At 48.1% G+C, this 24288-nt stretch overlaps 1 protein-coding gene across 1 annotated transcript in view; it reads left to right on the forward strand.

Moving 5' to 3' along the window:
* The window catches only part of LOC147683291 (disintegrin and metalloproteinase domain-containing protein 9-like), a 2469977-nt gene that overhangs the window by 42968 nt on the left and 2402721 nt on the right, over window positions 1–24288 (forward strand). The window lies entirely within an intron of this gene.

Raw genomic sequence — 24288 nt, forward strand, 5'->3', positions numbered from 1 at the left:
TTAAAAAAAGCCCTGTGCACTCTCTACAACCAAAGCAGTTCAAGGAAGTCCAGATAAGCCTGAAGCTCATCCGAGGTTGTGCCCAAGGTAGATGTGAACAGTGAAGTATAGAAATTTGTGAACTGCTCCATGATTCCCTGAGGTCCTCGTATCAATTTTTGTGATGCACATGTTCTTGTTAGGTGTGCGCAGCAGGTTGGCTAGTGTATTACCCGATCTATTACCTTCCTTGTACTTCCTAGACTGAGTATATTTCCCCAGGAATTTCACTTCTCTCTGCGCCTCCTCTCCATACTCCGTGAGATCTTGGCTCTAATGTCGCCCAACAGGCTGGCCTCCTATGATCCAAATTACTGCAGCTCGAGCGTTCTGATGCTGTCTCGAGTTTCCCCAGAGATCCTCTTATAATCTTTAACACCCTGGCTTGCCTGGCTATGCACTTCCCGCGTATCGCGGTCTTAAAGGCCTCCCACTGCGTGGCTTGAGTCTTGTGAACACTGTGTCAGTGAGGGCATGTGCAGGTAGCAGCCAGATACCTCCAGATATCTGTGAGATGGACCTCTAGGGCAATGGCGTTTAGCGCTGCACCAGCTCTAGGGTGTAATCTACAGGTGCCCCCTTACTGTCTCGGTCATCATCCATTAGTACATTGGAGTCTTTGCCCCATATCAAGGTTTCATTTAATACAGTTTCAATTTTGGCCCATACGGTGCGAATGAAAGGGGTATCTACATTCGGCCTATATACTGCCACTAGATGGATGTTCGCTGTGCCCAGCCTGACCGCCAGAATGAAATACCTGCTCTCTGTGTCCACATGCGACTGACTAGTAGTCCACCCTAACCCTTTTCTAATCAGTATCAACACCCCTCTAGCATAATTTGAATAGACAAATGATTAAATTGGGTCCCATCTTTTGTTGTTCAATTTAACATGTGAAGTGGTGTTTAAGTGAGTCTCTTGAAGAAAACAGATATTGGTGCTGTGTAAGGCTAAATAAGAATATAAAAGTCTGATCTTGCGATAATTATTCAGCCCCCTTATGTTCCATGTTAGTATATTATAGGATGTCATATTGTACCATTGGGTTGTTCGGGTCTACAAATGCCTGGATGAGAATCGATAGAGCGCCTGGAGACAGTGTCTTACAAATGTGCGCGTACCACTGAGGTCTTTGTAGCCTAATGCTCCAAGTTAAAGTACAGAATATGTGAACAGTGCTAACTGCTGGTACTGACTTACATGTCTCAACACTGACCTTCTCAACGAATTGAACAATCCCTTAACCCCCCCGCACCAACCCCCCAATCAGGTTGTGCATAAGTCCCACCCTCCCTTAACAACCACAAAAGTAGTCCTTCGACTTTTGCTTGGAGACAAGAACAGGGTGCTCTTCCGGGGTTCATGACTTAACCGGCATGCAACCCTGCATGGCGACAGAGTGGCCGCTTCTGAGTGTGTGAGGCAAGAGACTTATTGTTTCCCTGCAGGACATTTGGCACGACGTCTTGTGACACTACTCAAGACAATTTACAACTGCATTTTCAGTTAAGGCCTAGAGTTCACAGGTTGCTTACATTAAGAGTATATGATTTCAGAAAAGTGAAATTTAGTGCTTGGCCGGTTATATTATTCTATATCGCTCAGTCTGGTGTCCGAGGGGGATTCTGCAGACCCTAGAGCCAGTTTTTTCCTCTTGCCACCAATATGTTTTGCAAATTTCATAGCCGACTTGGCATCTGTAAAATAGTGTGGCAAACCCTCAAACGACACCTTCAGCTTGGCTGGATATAATAAAGCATATTGAATTTCTGTTTGTCTGAGAATTTGATTGACCGGCACAAACCTGCGCCTAGCTGCCTGGAACATGGGGGTAAAATGCGGGAACATGGAGATGTTTCCCTTGAAGTTAATGCTTCCGCAAAATTGTGTCCTGATCTCTGTAGTTTAGTATGCGTGCGAGTATGGCTCTCAGCGTTGATCCCACAGAGGGCCTTCGACCCAGCGTGCAATGCGCTCTTTCAACAATAAACATCGCTAACAGGTCGTAACCAAATAGCTCCTGCAGCAACTCCTCAACAAAAGTTTCCATTTTGTCAATGGCAGTGGTTTTGGGAATACCTGTGATTCAGAGGTTGATCCTTCGTGACTGAGCTTCTAAATCATCATGCTTGACCCTTATAATGTTTAGCACCTTATCCCTTTGGAGTAACTGCTCTTTAGTCTCTACTTGGTATTCATGCATTTCAGTGTAACGGTTGTCAAATTGGTCTAGCCGGGACTCATGCGTATCCACTTGCTTTTTCACTTGATCAAGTTGGGAGGTTAAAATGTCTAGTTTAGTGTCTATATTTTTAGGCTAGACTTCATTTCTAGGAGCAATGCACAGAGGTCATAACCACCTCCCACCACTCCATATCGTGCACCAGAATCCGAATCCGTGTCTGCCTCATTTTCGGTGTGTTTGGTTTGCCGCTTGCTTTCAAAATAGAGTTTTGATTGCTTAGTGTTGTATTTGCCCATCTTGACCCTGTAGACAGCGAAAGGCTTGGCTGGGCCCCAGTGGTCACCTGATACATTTAAAGAGTAGATACCCACTCTAATATTGCATTAGTGTTTTACAGCGACCCTGCAGCTCACCCCCTGGACCGCACCAGGGGGCTCTGGCACAAGGAAGTTGACTGATATCACATTGGTACTCCACATGTAATCTGTGAGTCCATATGTTCCTTATCGACAAAACAAGTGGCAACTGCACTTCAGCTGGCTCCAGGTACACCATTGGGGCTTTCAGAGTACATGTGCCGTTTTTCAGTGTGCTGGCAATTGGCTCTCACAGACACTGTTGTGCAAGCAGGACCCTATTTACATGCCACAGCCCCAGAGCCATTGACGGGTGCTCACCACAAAGCTCAGAATGCCTCCATGTTCTTGGTTCACCACTTCACCCCACCGCAGTCACCTGCTTACAACACTCCCAGATTAGAGCCATAGCTAGCCAGCAGACGTCAGACCACTTCATGCAGTTGCCACTCCTGTGCACTGTTGCGCCCACCTGCAGAGCCCACTGTGGCAACAGTTCGAGGTTCCTGAAATGAGCAGCCATTAGTTCGATTCATCAGAGGTGCAGGGGGTGCGACTCACCTCCAATCCAGCTACATCTTGGCAGGTCCAGTTGCTCCACACTTGCAGTTGCATTATCCCGGGCTCAAAGCTAGATTCGCAGCGGCCGACTCCTCGCCACTGCACTATAATCGGCAGGCCGCACCGCACCCCGGGCCCAGTTTCAGAACTGGACTCTACTGTTGCAGCAACCTCAAGGGGTGGTCGGCCGACTAGAAGAGTTGCACGGCAGGCTGGCAGGAGGAGCAGCCCCAGCAGAGGGATTTGGCAACACTGCCCAATGGCCCTCTCGTGTCAGGCAGGTCCGCTTCACATGCGCCCCATGCGTCTTGGCTGCGTCTGATGTCCAGCGGAGGCCTCACCTTCTTCATCGATGGGCCCAATCCAAGATGGCGGCTGTGTGTTCTCCGCAGGTCCATCCGCCTTAGTGCCGCGGACCGCCGGTGGCTTGTTGTTTGGAAGTCACGGCAAGCCCAGCACTGAGCTTGCACAGGCGCCACCGCCGCAGTCCTTAACACCCTCGCCCTCAGAAGTGGCAGCCACAGGATGGAGTCCAGGCCGCTGCTCCCCAGGGCCGACGCTCGACCACCTGCCGGCTCACGGTAAGCAACCTCGCACTGCTTCACTCTGCCTTACCGCCGATGTTCTTTTAATTAAAAGCTGCAGGACACGTAAATAGAGTCAGTGTTCACGGCAACAAGGAGCCTTGTCTGGCCGGTCTGATCTTCCAGTAAGCACCCAGCATACAACCTTGCTGCTAGGCCCCTGACCTCAGCACAGGCTCTCAGCCCGGCCACAGCTAGTTTCACCGCTTGTTAGCTTCACTTGACATGGCAGACGATCTGCGCCTCAGTCACTGCCAATCTCCGATCCTTTTTAGTCGTGTTGTGCTATTGGTTATAAAGGATTTTGTAAGATTCAAGCTTAGTGATTCTCTCCTTATCCCTTCCCTTCCCCCCCATCCCGTCCCCATTTGCAATCCTCTATTCCTTCCCCCTCCTAATCCAGAGTTAATTTATTCCTGACTTTTGTAGTTTCTCATCTTGAGATGTTAATAGATAGGCTGTGACGGGGCCCCACATGTCTTTGGGTCTAGATGCTGTAGGCAGTACTTCCGCATATATATTTATTTGATCTCTACAGTGCACAATGTCTTTCATTTATTGTTTCACCCTTGGAGCTGGCCCCCTCCTTCAGTGAATAGCCACCTGCCTCTTGGCTAACAGTGTTATAATACGGACTAATTTCCGATTTCATGGCTGCGTAGTATCGACCAGTCCTAACAGGCTGAGCTGTGGGGTGCAGCCCACGCGTTCTCCCACCATTTCGGACACTATCTGTATTACTTGCGTCCGGGGCGTCGCTTGAGCGCTGAAGATGGCGGTTGCGTGAGCCTGTAGCTCCACACCGGCCCACAATTATCCGGACGCCCTGGAGGCGGAGGGTAACCACATTTTATGCTAAAAGGCTGCCAGAGAGGTCGGAAGTGCCCGAGAGTTGGATGCCGGATCTTCCGCTGCGCAGGGAGGGCTAGCACGGTAAAGTCAGGTTGCCGAGGGAAGACTCCAGGCAGATTTTAGATAGCGACGTAACTCGGCTGCACTGTAGGTGCGACAGTGGGCCTCCTGAGGGCTACATCGCTTATTGAGGCACTTTATTGGGGGAGAGCCCCCGGGAGGACTGCACACCTGTAGTGTGGAGGAGGAGAAGTGCCTTCGACTGCAAAGCCTAATACCTTGACAGCTGCAGAGAAGTACTGTGGAGAGCGTCTGCGGAGCGAGACAGACCCCCACGGCTGGCGGAGTAGGAGACCGGAGCGGTGCACAGACGGCTGGTGAGCAGTCACAGAGGCCAAGAGTGACTATGGCATAGATCATCGGACGGGGAGTGAGTCCCAGGGGTGACTGCCCACCCATGGAATGGGGGTGAAACTGTGCTTCCAGCCAAAGGGACCGCTGCCTTGATGGTCATGAGAAGGCTGGGGAGTAACCCTGAGAGCGATGTTGGTGGGGTAATTCGGAACGGCTAACGGAGGTGAGGGCTCGTGACTGGTGGGCGGTCCTGGAAGTGAGGAGAGGCCCGGAAAGGTTTGTCGGGCCTCCTGCTGACTGAGGAAGTTCACTGGGTGCGCTTTGTAAAACGGTGCCCCCAAGTCAATGACACGTCCTATTCGACTTGCTCTGACAGCAGACTGAGGAGGAAAGTGCTGGCACAGTGCTGAGCGGGCACCTGAGAAGCTCAGATGCAGAGGTAACTGGCCAGCGCTCTGCAGGCCCTGCAGATTGCTGCGGATGCCCCAGCGGGAGAGAGTACCTTATCGAGAGCGCCGGGCTGGACAAGAGGTGAAGCCCGGATTTCAGGACTGAGGTGAGGAGCCAAAATAACGCGCCTGGCGGCTGGACTCAGGCCTGATGCTGCTTAGTTAAATTGGGGTAGATAACAGCCCTCAGGGAATCAGTGTGTGGATGTGGTCCCCTCTGAAAGCCAACAGCGTCGGCTGGACCCGAAAAGTGTTGCTTGGGATATGCAAGGCCTGACAGGAAGTTGGGGTTCTGAGGACACCGTTGGTGACTAGTAAGCAGATTGACACAGTGACAACAAAAAACTCAATGCAGGGCTGAGTGGAGAATCAACACAAAGGCGTAATTGCTTGAATGAGGTAGGTCTACACAGGCAGCCCTTCTGCAATAACTGTGTCCCAGAAGGTGGTGTCCCTTCTGAGGGTGTCCCGGCCGGGGCCAGTGGAGTACCGACGAAGGCGCAAAGACACAGTGGGGGCTACTGTCCTTATAAGGGCGTGGGATGGAGCTGGCTGGATCCCATAGTTGAGCAGTGGAGGGCGTGATTGGACATAACATTACCTACACGTGTCAATCAGGACAAGAGTATTCCATAGCCCTGCTTATCTGAGTAGCACGCTCAACACTACCATTGAAATGGGCAAACAAAGAGCGAGACAGACAGGGGCCGCCCAGGAAGTAGAAGAAACCTTACAGGAAAATCTACAGAAGGAACCTGGTGACCCTGTCCAACAACAGCTGACCAGAATATTGGAGGCCTTAGCTGACAATAAGGCCATACTACACCATGATATCAGTACTGTCTCTGTGGGATTAGGCCTACTTAGGGAAGAACACAAGAAACTGGCTGAGAGGGTTAAATGTACAGAGGCTAACATAGCGGACCTTGCTCCGGCGCAGTGGTCCTTGGCAACGCAGGTGGAGGGCCTCACGGACTGAGTCCGCACCTTAGAACGGAGAGCGGAGGACACCAAAGGGCGCAATAGGAGAAATAATGTCAGAGTGCTTGGCTTGCCAGAAGGAGTGGAGGGCAAAACATGGTGTCCTTCTTAGAACAATGGCTTTGGAGTGCAGTGGCCCCTGAAGGCCTCTCAACCCTCTAAACGCTTGAGAGAGCGCATTGTGTGCTGGCCAGACCGCCGGCCCTTGGTCGACCCCCGCTCGTAATGGTGGCTAGGCTACTTCACTTTCGAGATAGGGACACTCTCCTGCATAAAGCCAGAACAGAGGGACCTTGCACACACTAGACAATAGTAGAGTCTCCATTTTCACTGACTATACGCTAGAGGTCCAAAGACGGCGGGCCTTGTTCTTGGAGATCAAGAAAGTGTTGGAGGAAGCTGGCCTCAATTTTCCCTGCCCGCTTGCGCATAATCCTGGATGGCAAGACGCACTTCTGCGAACATCCAGAGGCGGCATGGGAGTGGATAGAAACATACAAAGCTAGGTTTTTCCGCCTGGCCCGGTCAGCGGAGTTGTCACTTAAGAAAAGAGAACCCAGAAAGAGAGCTAGGAGACGCTCCAGACGGGGTGCCGCTAAAAGACCAACATCTTCCCAAACTGAAAAGGAAAGGGTGGAAGCGCCGTAAGCGGTGGCAGCAATCATGCAGGGCAGGCAGTCCTCCTCGGAAGCGGGGTCCTGTTCCTCGAGGGAAACTGAGGGGGTAGAATCAGACTCTTCCTGCAGCGGCAGCGTAGCACTACCGGAAGTGGTCCTACAGTGGAAAGAGTAGGCCCCGGAGCTTTACAGGGCCCTAAAATGGGTTAACACTAGTTTGGACGGTTGCAACATGAAAGGACTATGAGTACCTGATTACACTTGCAGTGTTGGCCATCCCCCCTGAGTTCCTTGCCCGATTAGGGTTGGACCTCACTTAGTGTTTCGAATGACCTATATGCAGTTAGGGCAGCAGGCCAATGCCGGACTGCCTTAGGGTCAAGGAGTTGTTCAGGAAAGGGATTGTTTTGTTAGTTTTAAATATGACACTTTCAGAATGGAGAGTCAGGTATGGAGGGGGAGCTGGGTGTAAAAAAGGGTCGGTGGGGTGGCCTTCTATAAATACTGCACCACTATGACACACCCACACAACACAATAAGGTTATTAACCTGGAAAATTAGTGGAATGGAATCCATTGCTAAGCGCCATATTATATATTCCTATTTGAAACGTGGAAACATACATATCGCCCTCCGACAGGAGACTCACTTAATCAAAGCTGAACTTGAGAAACTCTGCAAAAGTTGGAGAGGCCAGGTTTATGCCACAACTTTTTCGGCCTTTTCAAGAGGAGTATTATTATGGGTAAGGCCCAGAGTCCCCTTTGATCTTACCCACACCCTGGTAGATACCGAGGGTAGGTATGTAATCCTGACAGGGAGGCTGGCAGGCCAGGAGATAACGCTGTGGAATATTTATGCGCCCAATCAAGATCAGATTACTTTTTTGTCCTTCCTCTCAGCTAAGTTAGCCACATTTATGAATGGGCAGGTATTGCTGGGTGGAGATTTGTAACTGTGTTGCAGATGTTGTGGCTGACAGCTCATACCCCCCTCTCCTGGGGGCGCACTTTCATTGCACTGTAGCTGGGTTCCGGAGTTAGATATATCGCTGGGGCCTCAAAGATATCTGGAGAACACAGCACCAGGGAGATTGGGAATACTCCTTCTGTTACTTGATCCATCAAGTACACACTAGGCTTGATACTTTTCTTTGCTCCCCAGCCTTTAGCGGTTCTATTAGATACACTGAATATTTGGGACGCAGGTTGTCCGACCACAGCCCCTTGATGCTAACCTACTTACCTTGAAGGAGCCAGCCACTGATTCCCTCTTGGAGACTCGGCCCTTGTAGTGTAGTTCCTATATTCCCAATAGGCTCTGCGCATTGGAATAACATAAACAGTAGTTTAGACGTAGGACTGAGGTCGACTAGGTCTCTACTGAATATGTTAGACTTAATTATGAATGCCAGCTAGCTCAGAGGTCACTAGAAACTTTCTCGAGTAAACAGGATGGAGTTAACTTTCCTGGATAGACAAGAAGGGATTAGTTTCTGACAACCGCATAAACATGACAACTTTGCTCCCTCCAGAATAAGGAGTATATCTCCAGAGTCGTGTGAAAACAATAGATAGCTATTTCACTCGGTCAATCGTGCATGCTTAGTTTCACCAGAGTGCAGAGAAATAGAGAGACGGGCGTTTTCAATAAAAGTTGTTATTTATCGAGCAGTCTTCTTTCTCATGCAAGAGAAATGAATTGCCACAGTTGCAATACTTATCATAAAGTAAAGTGCATACAGCAAAAGGAGTATTATGAAATAATACTGTAAAAGCATTTATATGGTTTCTGAGCCATATGATACTTAAAAACTGATAAAATATATACAATACATACAATGATAAAAGATGACTAAACGTACTCAACTGGTGCTTCTAAAATACGCCTACCCTGGTGTACCTAACCTAAGCCTAGTACGTGGGAAGGAGTAAGTGAGCTGCAGTTTTTGCCAAGAATCTGAATCAAGAATTCTCTAAGGGTCTAATCAGCTCCGTACCTTGGTTTTAGAATGAAGGAGGTCTTGTATCTCTTTCTCAGGACTTGATCTTCCAGCAACCCGCAAGGGTGACTGGAAACACTGGAGCTGGATTTGTCGGCAGGAGAAAAGACAGCATCTCTCTCAGTGCGTCAAATGGGAGGGACGGCTTCCTTCGGCACTCGAATCAGCTGGGCTTTGGGTAAGTAGATAGCTGCTCTGCTCCAAACCACCGTGTGTTTGCTTAAGGCAAATGCTGGTATATTTATACCTGGAAGGTGCTGTGTTTGACGTAAGGTTTGACATAAGACGTCACTAAGAACTGTCACTAAGAACTGGCAGTTCTTTCAGGACTCTCAGGAGTTCTAGGACCAATCAAAACAGAAGCAGGGGGAATTCCCGGGCTGCTGGAGGCTTGGTTTGTTTAAAGAACGCGTTGTACTTTCTAGGAGTCCAGGGAAGTAGCCTTGCCGTATTTGGACTGCATTGGCTATGACTAAATATGGGTATGATTCTTATGCCTTTATAAGGATATGATTTGTTATAACCACATAAGGGCATGAATCTGGAATATTTAATTAGGGTCCTAGATACGTTTGCAACACCCTTTGGTGCTGGAGGATGCCCCATTTCGGACATCTCTGGCCACACTCATTGAGACCAATTTTAGCACAAATACCCACATTGCGTCCTCGACGCTAGTAGAGTGGGAGGCTTTTAAGGTAGTGGTGCAGGGTCACTGCGTGGGTCAGTTGATAGGGGCACAGAGAGAAATGCCGCAAGAAATACTGGACTTAAAGGGGAAACTGCGTCAATTGGACAATACACAAGGGCTAGACCCCACCTCCCTGACCCGACTACAAGAAACGCATGCAACCTATAATGAAGTGCTGGGTAATCTGAGCTGCTACAGCTACAAGGAATACATGGACAGGGTACAGAAAGAGGAAGGGAGGACAACATTAACGCCTCCTTTCAGAACTAATATGAAAAGCTATATGCTGCTTTGGCTGCAGTTGGCCCACAACATACTAGTGAATTTCTGGACCCACTCCGGACCATAGACCAACAGACACAGGATGATTTGGGGGGCTCAGTGACACTGCAAGATCTGTGCTGCAATTGCAGACTTGGCGCCAGGTAAAACGCCGGGCCTCGATGGCCTCCAAGCAGAATTTTATAAGAAATTTGTAACTGCCTTGGCACCGCAGCTGGAAACCTTATATGCTACATCATTTGAGAAGAGGGATCTTCCAGGCACTACCCGAGACGCGCTTGTCATTCCCCTCCATAAAACCAAAGAGATAGGTGCTGGAGTAGCGGACTTAAGGCACCTCTCTATGCTCAACTTAGATTTTAAAATCCTTAGCAAGGTAGTGGCGAGTAGACTGCTTTCCCACATAAAATCACTAATTCACCCAGATCAAAATGGGCTTATTCCCACCTGCATAACCTCCTATAATTGTTGCAGACTTTATTCTATTCTCTTCCGAATAGAAGCTTTATGTCATCGACAGGCAGCAGTCTTATCGATCGATCTTGAAAAGGCTTTCGATATGGTCAGTTGGGAGTACGTACTTGACTTTATCCGGCGTATGGGTATGAGCGTTGACTGAGAGAAGTGGGTACAGCTTCTCTATACCGCCCCAACCTCAAGGGTCAAAATGGGCAAAACAATTTCTAGCCAGTATAGGATTTTCTGGGGCACGCGGCAATGGTGCCCACTCTCGCCTCTTTTGTTCGCCCTTTCGATGGAACCACTTGCCGAGAGATTTCGATTAGGAGGTGATGGATTGGGTATTAAAGTAGGTACGCAAGTGAATATTATTTCACTCTATCGGACAACCTGCTGTTATACTTGCGAGAGGTGGTCGCAGGCACTTACGCTGCTATGCGGATCACGGAGAGCTTTGAACAGGTATCAGGCCTTCGGGTCAACAAAACAAAACAAATTCTTATCTGTTCCCTGTGGTGGGTCCAATGCCTCGGCCTGTGAACTTGCATATTGACCTCCATTGGACACCCCACACTTTTAAATATCTGGGTATCCATATCTACCTCACCCTAGAAGATCTAAGAGAGGGAAACCTTGGCAAAGCATTATGATCCCTTAGGGCATGTGTTCTATTTTGGTGTACCTTGCTGCTCCCCATTATGGCCCGGAAATATTTGTCCAAAATGGTTATGTTACCTCGTCTCTTGTATTATTTCGTCAGCTTGCCAGTTCTGATGACCTTGGGCTACTTTTGCTCTCTGAATTCCTTACTGTGGGATCTGGTGTGGGGTGATGGGCGCCCAAGTGTCTCGTTGAAGACGCTACAGCGACCCATGGCTGAGGGAGGATTTGGCATGCCAAATGTTGAGTTCCTCATGTTGGCTGCCCAATTACAATGGTTGGAAGGAGTGAAGTGGGTACTTGTCTCTCGAAACCTAGTGGTCATACTGGCCTTTTGGTGGCTAAACTCATAGTTCTGAATACCCTCACCCCGGAGGACTCGGTGCACAGGTTACCGCCCTACAGGCCTGGAAAAGCTTCTTGACCAAGGTAAAGAGTGCCCGAGATATTCACTGTTGCTACCCCTGGTGGGCCTGCCTCACGGAGCACCTATGTCGAATTTCACAGCTGATCAATTGGCCCCCTGGACGGACGTGGGGTTGGAAAATGTGGGAGACTGCTATTTGGAGAAAACCCTAATCTCCTTCAAAGAATTGGTGGATAGCTGTGGACTGCCCCTGGTTCATTTCTTATGCTATGAGGCTTTGAGTTGTACCTTTGGGCAACTGTGGGGCACTGGTAGGGAGGAACGTGAGACACACCCAATCTTACATGCACTGATAACACTGGGTACAGGTAGACATCAGGTGAAGGGGTTTTATGCTGCCTTGTTAGTGGCATCACTAAAGCTTCTAATTGTCTTGAGGGAGAGATGGGCAAGGATTGTGGGAGAAGAGCTTACAGATGTCGAGTTGGGCAAGATATTACAGTCCCCCCCATAAATCTCTCATAATACGCGCCTAAATTATACACAATAGAACTTCATACATATGATCTATATGACACCACACCGTCTTAATGTCACTTATGGAGGGGAAGTGTGGAGGTGTCCAAGGTGTGCCCACCTTGACACAGAGATATGACTTGGGATTGTCAACATTTACGCCCCTATTGGGTAGCGATTTTTGACAACCTTAAAGAGGCTCTGGGAAGAGAACTGGCCCTCACTGTAAAGGTGTGTCTACTGGGACTCTTCTCCCGCCCTCATAAGTGTAAAGTCGGAACTAGGTTAATAGACTTAGCTCTGGGACTTGCCAAACAAAGAATATCCTTAGAATGGAAATCAATGCACGGTACCAAGGTAGAGACATGGAATTGGGATGTGATCAGTTGGGCTGGAGTTGAGGGTAGAGCATTGGATTGGGAAGAAGCTTGAGGAGTGAGAGAGCGTCCCATAGCTGCACTCTGAAAAGAAATGATGGTGACATGGGAGCAGCCGAGCCTAACCAGCAGCGAAGATGAAGAGGAGGTGGGGGCAGAACCTGGAGGGGGATCCTGAAATATAATAACATATTTCAGTGGTAGTTTTATAGGAGTGGGTTTGGCCAATCAAGGTTCATTCGATTATTTAAAGTGGAGGTATGTGAGCATCTGAACGAGGTAGGTTGTTGATCCTGGAGAATTTCGCCTCCTTCTTACTTACCCGTTAGTGAGACCCCCGAGCAACCCCTCACCGGTAATTAATATTAGGACAGTATTCTACGACACTCCTCTGCACTAGTTTAAGTTTGAGGTTCTTGTTTTTCTTTTTATGTTTATTAAAAATTACATTTATTACTTTTGGATACTTTTGTAGCTCCTGAAAGTGAGATTGATAGCCGCCCCAGTAAGACCAATGTACAAACAGTAGGCTGTGTATTAAAATGTATAACAGAGCATAGATGATTGGATTACCATGATAAAGTACCCACTAGTTGGTAAAATGTTGTCATTAATAGCGATGACTGCTTGTAAACCATTTTGTTTCTGTGCGATGTGCCTTATGGCTATATGGGATATTGATTCTAAAAAATGTGTGATGACTGTGTATGGTTAAAGATATATACGAAATGTCAATAAAAATATTATGTAAAAAACAGTCTGTATTACTTGCGTTCAAAACCTGTATGAGTGCGAAGGACCATGCAAAGTGTACCAAGTCTGCGTCCAGTACCCAACAACTGGGGCATCTAGAATCCGCCCTAGACCAATTTTTTACAGTTTCAGTGGCGTGTAATTTAACTTCTGTAAGTATTTAATATGGATTATTCTCAGATTGCAGTTTGAACTGGGGTAATACTATCATTTACATGACCGCTATTCTGTCGGCTAATGAGAGAGTCAACCGTATCCATCTACCTACTTGTTCTTTCAATTTGGCAATTGCTCTTCCGTAATTTAGGCTTATCACCATCTCTGCTTTTCTGTGTACCCACTCCCGGAGCTATTTAACTGACTCTAGGCTCCATTCCAGGGGGTATTCTAGTGTGTACGGGTCTGGTATTTACGTAAGGGGTAAAACCACTGATTTGTTCCAGTTGATGCTCGGCCCGGCGTACCACTCATACTTGTACATTTTCACTTATCAGTGGCGTCAGTTGTGTTTCCGGATCTCGTACATACAGCACCATGTCGTCCGCATTAAGGGATATGGGCAGTGGACTCTGGCGGAACAGTAGGGCCATGTCAGGATGTCTCTGTCGTATGAGACATGCCAGCGGCTCCAATGCGAGTGCGAATTAAAATGGGCGAGAGGGGGCAGCCCTGTCTAGTCCCCCTATAAACACCGATTGGAGTTGAGATATCACCATTGATAGGTATTCTTGCTACTGGAGTGTTATAGAGCTGATAGATCCTCTGCAAAAATGCCAACGGCATCCCCTTGCGCTGGAGCACCGTAAACAAATAACCCCATTGTATCGAATCAAATGGTTTCACAGCCGCCTTAAGCTTGGGGTCCAATTAATGTACAATGGCAAAAAGTGTTCGTAAGTTATAAGTTTTTGAAAGAGTGGGCACAAATCCTGACTGGTCAGGTACAACCAAGTTGGGCAGGAGTGGCTACAATTGCGTAGTCAGCCTTTTTGTGGCTAAGTTTATGAGTGATAATGTCATCTAGATAGTTAGCCGTATCCTCTCTCGCCGCTTCATGCGGCCCATACAGTTGGCTATAAACATCCACAAATTGGGACAGGATAGCCTGGGTGTGATAGTATGTATCTCCATTTATGGTAGTTATTTTGGTAATATGTTTTTGTGAATTTGGTTTAGCAAGTTTTGATGCTAAGAAGCGTCCTGACCTCCCGCCCTCCCTGTACGATCGTGCTTTCCATCTTCTAGACATATGCAGTTCCTCCTGCTCAGTCGTGCTGGCATATTCCTTGTGGTATTCCCTCATTTCTGCCGATATCTTAATGTCTGGGTTCTGCACATATCGTTGTTCCAGTGTTTTCAGCGTACTTTCTTTACTTTCCAGGCGTGTGCGTCACAATTTCAAGGCCCCTGCCTGCACCCCGACGCACTCCCCATGTATAGTAGCTTTGAAAGCCACCCATAATATCCCGACCTCCACCACAGATCCCTTATTTTCTTGAAAGTATCTTATGATCGCTTTCCCTATATTGTCTGTGAATACCATGTCCTACAAATACAAGGCATGCAGCCGCCACTGTAAAGGTGGATGCCTGTACGTGGGGATCCGGAGATCCAGCAGGACCGAGGCATGGTCCGAGAATGTTCTAGACATATAATCATGCATTTAATACACCAGGAGAGGCACTGTTGGACATAACTTCTAAATCAAGTAAAGGAAGAATTGCTGTAGTTACCATGAATGATCCTCTGGCCCCTTGGATACATGCAGTTATATGAAAAGATGGGAAGATTCTTGAGAGTGTAGCATGTGTGAACCTTGCACCCCATTTTTACATTTAAGTGTTCACCCAATTTAAAGGACATACACAGCCAAATATGTTGTTTTTTCCATGCCTACTTAACGTGCTCCACTCCCTGTTACAGGATTATCCTTGTTATACCTGTCATATGCATACCTAGACCCAGTAGAGTAAATATGTAATCCTCAGAAACAGTTTCAAGTAAGTATGCAATAGACCGCCTGGCTTGTCAGTCACAGTATTTTGGCATGGCTGACAGAAAATTAAAGTTTGTAATACAGTAGCATGCACTCATCATTAAAGAGAAGGTTCAAACACTAAGCTTGTTAGTTATTTTATGGAAGCTAATCATTCACCTAGTTACTTTTTTTGTAGACAATATTATGACATGTATTTGCACTTGAATAAGAAGTGGAAGGAGTACTGGAAGAGCAATGATGGATACTTTCATCAGCATACTGATTTGGCGGGATTCAGTGAAAATTGTGACTGGAATGTTGTGAGACATTGACACCAAAAGAAAAGGGTTGTTTCCTTTGCATGGAATAAGCTTCACCCAGTGCTTCTGCATGAAGATTTACCGTAGCGTATTATGGCTAACAATTTGCTTCATACCTTTATCATCATCTGTTACTGTATAATGCCTGTGAAGGCCATTGTTATTTTTAGAAGGACACTTATCTTACCATTTCTAACCAGACCGATGCAATTTTAAGCATGTTGTGTAACATTTGGACTCTATTCAATATGTGTGGTTTAGTTGCGAAAGTTTGTATGCAATTGGTTTAGGGGAGTGGATTCTTCAATTGAGGGATATATAATGTTTGATTTCACATTCTCTTTGTGTTTTACTGGAAGGTCCAGCCACATTTTCTCCCAATATGGCATCCTTATTATCACTCTGTAAGCATTTCTGTACATGTGTATACCTTTCGAGTATTTAAAGATGAACCTTGAACTCTATATTTTTTTTCTTGTTGATCACGATCAACCATTTCAGATTGCACAATTTGGCTATTATTCTTTTGAAAATGCTGCCCATAATGGCATCAGACCTCTTGTTAGTATGTACTACTCAATTTTTTTTTTTTTTTTAATTTTTGAAAACCTTTATTTCACAAGAGCACACAGCTATTCAGCCTAACATCCCGGAGGCAAGGCAGCATAGTAGGCAGAGCATAGTAGTGCAAGTCAGGTACAGCAGGAAATTATAGGTTTATTTTATAATTTTATAACGATAAGAAGAAAGACGCCAAATGGCGCCGAGAAGTGGCAATGGGAGAAGAATACAGCAAGGAGTAGAAGGCCGGGAGGAGAAAGAGACCAGCAGCTCAGAAGTACAGAAGAGTGGAGGATGATAGGAGGGGGGGGGGGGAAATACAGGATCAATCAGTTATCGTACACAGTCGGTGTCGTAGGTCACAGTGACAGGTGCTCATCCAATGAAGCAGGCTCAGGGGGCAGGCACACATCACCCCGGTAAGAGTTCCAAGCACCCCACACCCTGTTCCATTTGTTAGGTTTACCCCTGGCAGCATAGACAGTCTTCTCCCGGAACATACACCAATCCATGTTGGCTTTCCATTGTACCACAAGGGGTGCCGTATTGGCTCCCCACCTCTGAGCGATGTCTCTCATGGCCACCATATTGCCTAGGGTCACCCACTGAGTTTGGGCTGTGTTGTGATCTGTTGGCTCCCAAATGTTGAGGAGGCACCTACGTGCTTCCGCCGCAATCCCCACTCCCGACACTTCGCTCATGACCCTGTGAATCCTCCTCCAGTAGGACGCTATGGCCGGACATTCCCACAATATGTGTAAGAAGGTGGCGAGGGCACCACAGCCTCGACGAAAGAGGCCGTCGGGCGAGTAACCCATGTGTATAAGGCGGGGGCCAGGAACGTATACCCTATGCAGGATTTTAAATTGGACCAGACGAAGCCGAGATGAGATGGCAACCTCCTTAGGGGAGGACACCGCACTCTGCCAGTCCTCCTCGTCGATCTCCAGGCCATCCGCCACCCACTGGTCTCGCAACCCAAGGAGAAGGTCAGTGCGGACATTAATTAGTTTTTTGTAAGACAGTGAGATTGCGCTATCGGGCATATGGCTGTCCAGCACTCTGTCCTCCAGCGGTGAGCTTTCCGGGATATCCTCCCCCGGGGTAGTAGCAGAAAGCAAGGCATGCTTCAGCTGGGCATATCGGAAGAACTCCGAGGCACCCAGCTGGTACTCAGTCTGTAGCTGGGGGAAGGTCTTGATAGTCCCTTTGGAAATCACATCCACCACCCTAGAGATGCCAATGAGGTCCCATTTATCAAAGCCCTTGGTGTGCCATAGTCTGCCCAACATATCGGATTCATACAGAGGAGTGAAGCTGGTCAGTCTGCCCTGCCAGCCCTGCACCTTGGTGATCGTACGCCAAATAGATACTGCCGTCTTCGTGGGACCGGATATCCGCCGATCCAGAGATCTGGAGTAAAGGGCTCGGTAATAATTACCACCGCCCATAAGCCACCTGTCCATGGCGTAGCCAGGGCTATTCACCGGCCCATAAAACCCGTGGTTGAGGGCTGCAAGCTGGGAGGCCCAATAATACCTACGTACATCCGGTAGCGCTATGCCCCCGTCATACCACGGGAGCGTGAGCTTCGCGATCGCCACCCGAGGGCGGCCATCCCAAAGTAGGGCCCGCTGAAGACTCTCAACTTCCCGGAAATATCGGGCCGGTACCGGGTCTTGGGTGTTTTGTAGGGCATACAGGAGTCTGGGCAAGGACATCATTTTAAACAGGGCCGCTCGGCCAAGCAGGGAGAGCGGGAGCTTACGCCAACCCTCCACGTCGCGTCGAAGGCGCTGCAGTGGGGGGAGCAAGTTCTGGTCGTATCGAACCTTCGGGTTCCCAGAGATGTAGATCCCTAGGTACTTGAAGCCCTGTGTGGCCACCTGAATGTTGCAGCCTCTGGGGAGGCGCGGCGTGTCCCCTTTCAATACGTATAGGGAGGACTTGGCCCAGTTGATAATCAGGCCAGAGTATCTCCCAAAGTGTCTGAGCACATCACAGGCAACAATGAGAGACTTGTACGGGGACGTCAGATATAGAAGGATGTCGTCTGCGTACAGGGAGATACGGTCCTCGAAGTCAGGTGCCCAGGTGATACCATGGAGGTCGGGGTGGAAGCGAAGCGTAGCCGCCAAGGGCTCGAGAGCCAAGGCAAAAAGGAGAGGCGACAGGGGGCAGCCCTGCCTGGTACCCCTGTGAAGAACAAAAGACGTCGACAGGCGTCCATTCACGGATACATTAGCCATTGGGCTGGCATAAAGAAGTTTCACCCAGCTAAGGAAGACCGGGCCAAAACCGAGCTTAGCTAACACTGCCCAGAGGTAATTCCACTCGATGGAGTCAAACGCCATGGTGGCATCGAGGGATGCCAGCACAGCTGGCTCCGTGAGAGTGTGCGCCCTAGCCAGGGCGCCATGAAGCCGTCTCAGATTGAGGGCAGTGTTGCGGTGCGGAATAAAGCCCGACTGATCCGGGTGCACCAAGTCGCCAATAACCCCAACCAGTCGGTTGGCAAGCAATTTAGCGAGGACCTTAGGTTCGGTGTTCAGGAGGGAGATAGGTCGATACGAACGACACACATCCCTTGGTTTACCGTCTTTGTGGATGACTACAATAGTGGCCACCCTCTGGTCCAGGGGGAGAACGCCGGCGTCTCGCGCCTCCAAGAACATAGTACGGAGATGCGGGGAGACCACATCAGGCCGTATCTTGTAGAGCTCAGCCGGGATTCCGTTGGGACCCGGCGCCTTGCCAGATTTCAAGGAGCGGATCGCAAGGGCAATCTCGTCAGAAGATATATCCCTGTCTAAATCATCGCGATCCGCCTCAGAGAGACAGGGAAGATCCACGGTCGAAAGAAGTTCTGCCGAGTCGGCCTCTGAGCAGTCAGAGGTGGAGGTGTAGACACCCCTGAAATAATCGGCAAAAGACTCGGCAATGGCGGAAGGGTCAGTGACAGGGGTTCCATCTGCCCCCAGGATCTCAGGTACAACCCGACTAGCCAACTCCCTCCTGTCCAACCAGGCCAACAGCTTGCCAGCCTTGTCACCCACGTCGTAGATGCGGCCCTGCTGTTCCCTAGCCATGGTCTGGGCGGCATTCGTAGCGAGATCTCGGTAGTCCAACTGCTTCAGGGAAAGCTCATGAAGGAGGTCTGGGTTAGTCTCAGGATCCAGTTGGGCTTCGAGGTTCAAGATCTCTTCCTCGATACAAAGGAGATCGGCATCTCTATTCCGACGGGCCTCCGCTATTAAAGCAAATGCCTCGCCTCTCAGGACGGTCTTGAACGCTTCCCACAGGGTCGCGGCCGACCCAACCGAACCCTCATTCTCGGAGAAGTAAAGGTCTATAGCCTTGGCCAGCAGGGCACGGGTCTTTGGTTTCCGAAAGTACCAAGGATTGACCGTTGCCGGTCGCACCGACAGGGCGATATCGAAGTCGAAGGAGACCAGGAGCGGCGAGTGATCCGAAACTCCTCGCGCCAGAAAACGAGCCTCAGACACGGCCGTAGCGTGAGCTGCCAAGGTAAGGATGTAGTCTATACGGGACAAGCTACCATGTGCGCTGGACAGGAAGGAGTACTGACGAAGCGTGGGGTGCAAGAGTCTCCAACTATCTACAAGGCCCATTGAATCTTTAAACGTGGGCAACCACAGTTGAGAGTGGCGAAGGTCTCTAGACGGCTGTCGGTCCAGGGTGCCAGAGCAGACCGAGTTGAAGTCACCCCCAACAATAAGTAAGCCGTCAGGCAAAGCTAAAATGGCTTTTTTTTTTTTTTTTTGGATGAGAGGAGCACTCAGTTGTTTACCTGAAATTGTATTTAATTTATGCAGATTATAAAATTTAACCCTAAGCGTGCTGCTGAGGTAGCACGTCTGTCCGGTAGCGTGCCTAACAATTGAACAACCTTATCTTAAGTGTATGCAACACTTAACCTTAGCGCACTGTTGGTTTTGTAGCGGAAACCGCTGAACATATAAACTCTTAAAACAGTCTCAAATTTGTTTCCAAAAAATGATTGTATTTTTATATTTGTAAGCAAATGTTTTCTCTCAACCATTTACATGAGTTTAACAACAAAAAACTGTTATTTAATCAACACAAATGTTAACATCATCACATTTCAAAAATAGATGTCAATTCTTTCAACTTTAACATTTCTTTCTGTCTGTGCCCAATGCATTTCGAGCTCAATGGAGCTCTTCTTCGGGGGCCTGTGGAAATGAAATACAGAATACCATAACTCAATCTTCTCTGAAGCATGTGAATTCAATACAATGAAGCAACCATGTATATTATTAAAAGCGGTAACATTACTGCAAAAAGAAAGCCTTCACCAACACCTCTGTGTATGTGAAAATCAAAACGCTGGTCTAAGGCTTTATCCTTCTGTTGGCAAACAAGACACAAACGCTAAGTGATCTCTCTGACCCTATTGTAAAGTGTAACAGACCCAGAAAAAAGAAAAAAAAAAAAAACGGAACCTAAAATCTTTCTTACCTTGAACACAATGAACCAAGTGTTCAAACAACTCTCTCACGCACCCAGTAATCGCTCTTCTCCTACAAATGACAAAAAAACCAACAGCTATAAACTGGGATAAGTCACCCTGCAATTAACCTGTCAACCACGCTGCCTCGCGCTACAAAGCTCACCTTGCTCTTCAATCCTGATGTGCAGAAAACAACTCTCTCTCGCTTACAACCGCTGCTCTACGGGAACAGTGAATACTGAGTGACTTGACTCTCTCGTGACTATACACGAAGCCGGTAATCGACATAAAAAACGGACTATACATTCAAAACGCCACTTGCTAATCAGCGCCATGTTGGAATGGTAGAGAGTCTGAAAACCGAAGCGTTTTAAACCACAAAACTGCGTGACTGGAAATAAAAATGTGAGAAAAAATAGAAGCACATAATGATGCAGTCATAGTTACCAATCAGTGAAATATAACGACTTTAGCGATAAAGTACAGACATCATACTCGGTACAGTGTCCTGGTGAAGGGGAATCATAGGAAACACGATAAATCAATTTTTTCATTAAGACCCTTCGGTTCCTGTGTAGATAGATATTTGATCCAATGAATTTCTCTCTGGAGGAGGGATCTGGTAAGATCAACCCCCTCGTGTGTTTTGACTACCTCCAGAATGGAAAACCTAATCTGGGCTATGCTATGACTATTCTCATTCCAGTGTTTGGCTAAATTGCTTTTTATGTTCTTGTTTCTGATAGTGCTTTTATGTTCTGAAATCCTCGTCTTCAGTTTTCTTTCAGTTTTTCCTGTGTAAATTTTTCCACAAGGACATTTTATGTAATAAATCAAGTTTTTAGAATTACATTCTCCATTGTGGTATAGATTTATCTCTCTACCAGTTTGTGGATGGTGTAACAGTTTGCCTTCAATCACATTGGAGCAATGTACGCAATTTTGGCATTTCCTCATAGCTCTATAAGTTTCCTCTGTTTCTCTCGTCGGGGTCATCAACAACTCCTTTAGGTTTTTTGATCTTTTGTAGGCAAAGATGGGCTTGCTGTTAAATATCCCATTGAAGTCCACTTCGTTCTTTAAGAGATCCCAATGTTTGTATATGATAGTTTTAAGCTTCTGAGATGTCGTTGAGAATTTTGATACAAACACTTGTCTTTCCTGTTTTTTTTTTGGGTTTTTGAATTAACAGGTTATCTCTGCTATATGCTTCAATTCTATCTCTAGCTTTCTTCAACACCTCTTCAGGGTATCCTCTGTCTTTATATCGTTGATGTTGCAAATGTAGGTTCTTTTTGTATTCATCCTCATGAGAACATATTCTCTTGATTCGCATATACTGCGATACCGGTAAATTGTCTTTAAGATTTTGAGAATGAAAGCTTTGATAAAGTAATGAGTTGTTCACATCTGTCGCTTTTCTATATATCGTCGTATGGATTTGTAGCTCTTCAATGTTAACTAAAACATCCAAGAACGGTAATTCTTTTTCACTGATGGCATAGGTAAATTCAATATGCTCTGAGCATTGATTTAACCTTTCGATTTCTGATTCCAGACTTTGTTTGGTTCCTGACCACATCAAAAAAATGTCATCTATAAACCTCCTTTACAAGGTGGTATGATCATTCCAAAATTTGTTGTTGTAAATATGATCAGCCTCAAATTTAGCCATAAAGGTATTGGCATATGCCGGGGCCCCGGCAAATCCCATGGATGTTCCATGTTGTTGGAGAAAAAACTTAGATGACCATTGAAAATAGCTATGGTATAGGCAGAAATGAAGCAGTTCTAAGATGAGTACTTTGTTTGCTCTTACTGATGTTTGTTGTAGCAGAGCCCATTCTACGGCTTCCAGTCCAGCCTGGTGGGGAATAGAAGTGTACAAAGACTTGACGTCAATAGTACACAATAGTATGGGGCTCGTCATGTTGACATTTTTTAATGTCAAAAGAAAATCATTGGTGTCCTTTGTGTAAGATGGCCATTGTTGGACGAATGGTTGCAAGAATGTATCAATATACTGACCGAGGGGTTCAAAGATAGTACCACACCCGGTCACGATGGGGCGCATAGGTGGATCTAAAAGATTCTTGTGCACCTTCGGGAGCATATAGAGGGATGGTCTTCTCGGGTTTTGCACTGTAAGGAATTGTTTGGTCGTGGTGGCACCCTCCCCCACCCGGCCCGAGAGACCCTTGCGGAATCAAAAGTGCAACAATATACATCACCCATTGCCGAAAGAAAGTAAACAATACCACACTGAGAGACATTCGAACTTGTCCCAAAACACCCCCCACCCTGCACCCCTGCAGCAGACTAAAAAGCCCCCCCAACCAGCAGTGTGCCTGTCGCCCCATTAACTAGTCTACAAAATGCCCCAAGAGGAGTAAGGATTCCCCGCGGACACCTCCCGCCGCCCCCCATGAAACGACAGGAGATCCAATTGCTATTACACTGAAAAAGGGACGAATGTCACATATAGCAGGGCCACCAACCGCCAGTGTCCTCGTAGTAGAGCCAGTTCTCACAAGTCAGCGCCACCAGCAGCGCCCCCTTCACTGTTATCCCGGTCGTCGCTACGCTGTGGTAGAGTGTCGAGCCATTCGCTTACGTTGTCCGGAAAGTCAAAGAACAATGCTCGGCCTTCGTGCTCGACCCGCAGCTTGGCCGGGAACATCATCGAATACTTGAGTCCCATGTCCCTCAGTCGCCGTTTCACTCCACCGTAGCTCTGGCGTTGTCTCTGTACCGCCCTGGTAAAGTCAGGATAGAAGTGTACCTCAGAGTTCTGGTACTGTAACGGTCCGTGCCTCCTGGACGCCTGTAGAATTGCGTCCCGATCAATGATGGGTCTAGCAATGATGGGTCTAGGTGCCGCGCCCGACTTTGGCGGGCCACCTGGCACCCGATGTGCTCGCTCCACCGAGAAGAATTTGCTCAACCCGGGGGGAGTAAGATGGTTCTGTATCAGGTCCTCAACGAACAGGTCTGCCGATGCCTCTTCCGACCCTTCCGGAACGCCAATGATGCGGACATTCTGTCGCCTGGCACGACCTTCATAGTCGTCCAGTCTCCTGGAGAATTGGTCCGAGGCGAGCCGTAGGGTCCGGACCTCGGTTTGCAGGTCCGAGACGTCGGTGGTAAGGCTCGAGGTTTTTAAGTCCAGCGATTTCACCCGATCGTTGGTTTTACCCAGGTCGGCTCTGATGAGGGTGAGATCCACCGCCAATGTGTCCACTTTGTGGGTCAAGACCTCGTGCTGTTTCTGTATTTCGGCTCGTATGCCCGAGATGGCCCCCATAATGTCACTGAGGGTGGGCTCGGACCCGTCTGGCGAGCCCGATGAAGAGATGTCCTTAGTGGAGACCCCCGGTGCAGGCGATATGCGCAGTTGGGCATATCTATCAATCCTGTTCTGCTGCACTTGGGACTTGCCACGGACTCCTTTGTTCGATGTCTTGTCCGGGTCGCCCTTGCCCGCCATGTTGGGTCCGATGAGACCGAGGGGCCACCACACACAGCTCCGAGCCCAAGGTGCGACGGGCCGAGGTTGTAGAACAGATGTGGAACACAGTCTAGTGGTAGGAGACACAGCAGTATCGGAAATTCCGCCAGCGGGGTTCACCACCCTGCACTACGCGTCCCAATCATGCGGAGTGACGGAGACCGAGGAGACAATGGCGCTTCCTTGGCAAGGGACATCACACGACGTAGCTCAGCGTAGGAACCTCCGATTCGAAAGCGGGAGGCAGGCTCCGCATCAGTGACCCGTCAGCAGTGGGAATCCACCTACGTGGAACAGGATTTCGAGCAGGATTATTGCGGAGGGTCGGAGGGTCTACG

This window comes from Lissotriton vulgaris, chromosome 11 (assembly GCF_964263255.1).
Source record: "Lissotriton vulgaris chromosome 11, aLisVul1.2, whole genome shotgun sequence".
NCBI lineage: Eukaryota > Metazoa > Chordata > Amphibia > Caudata > Salamandridae > Lissotriton > Lissotriton vulgaris.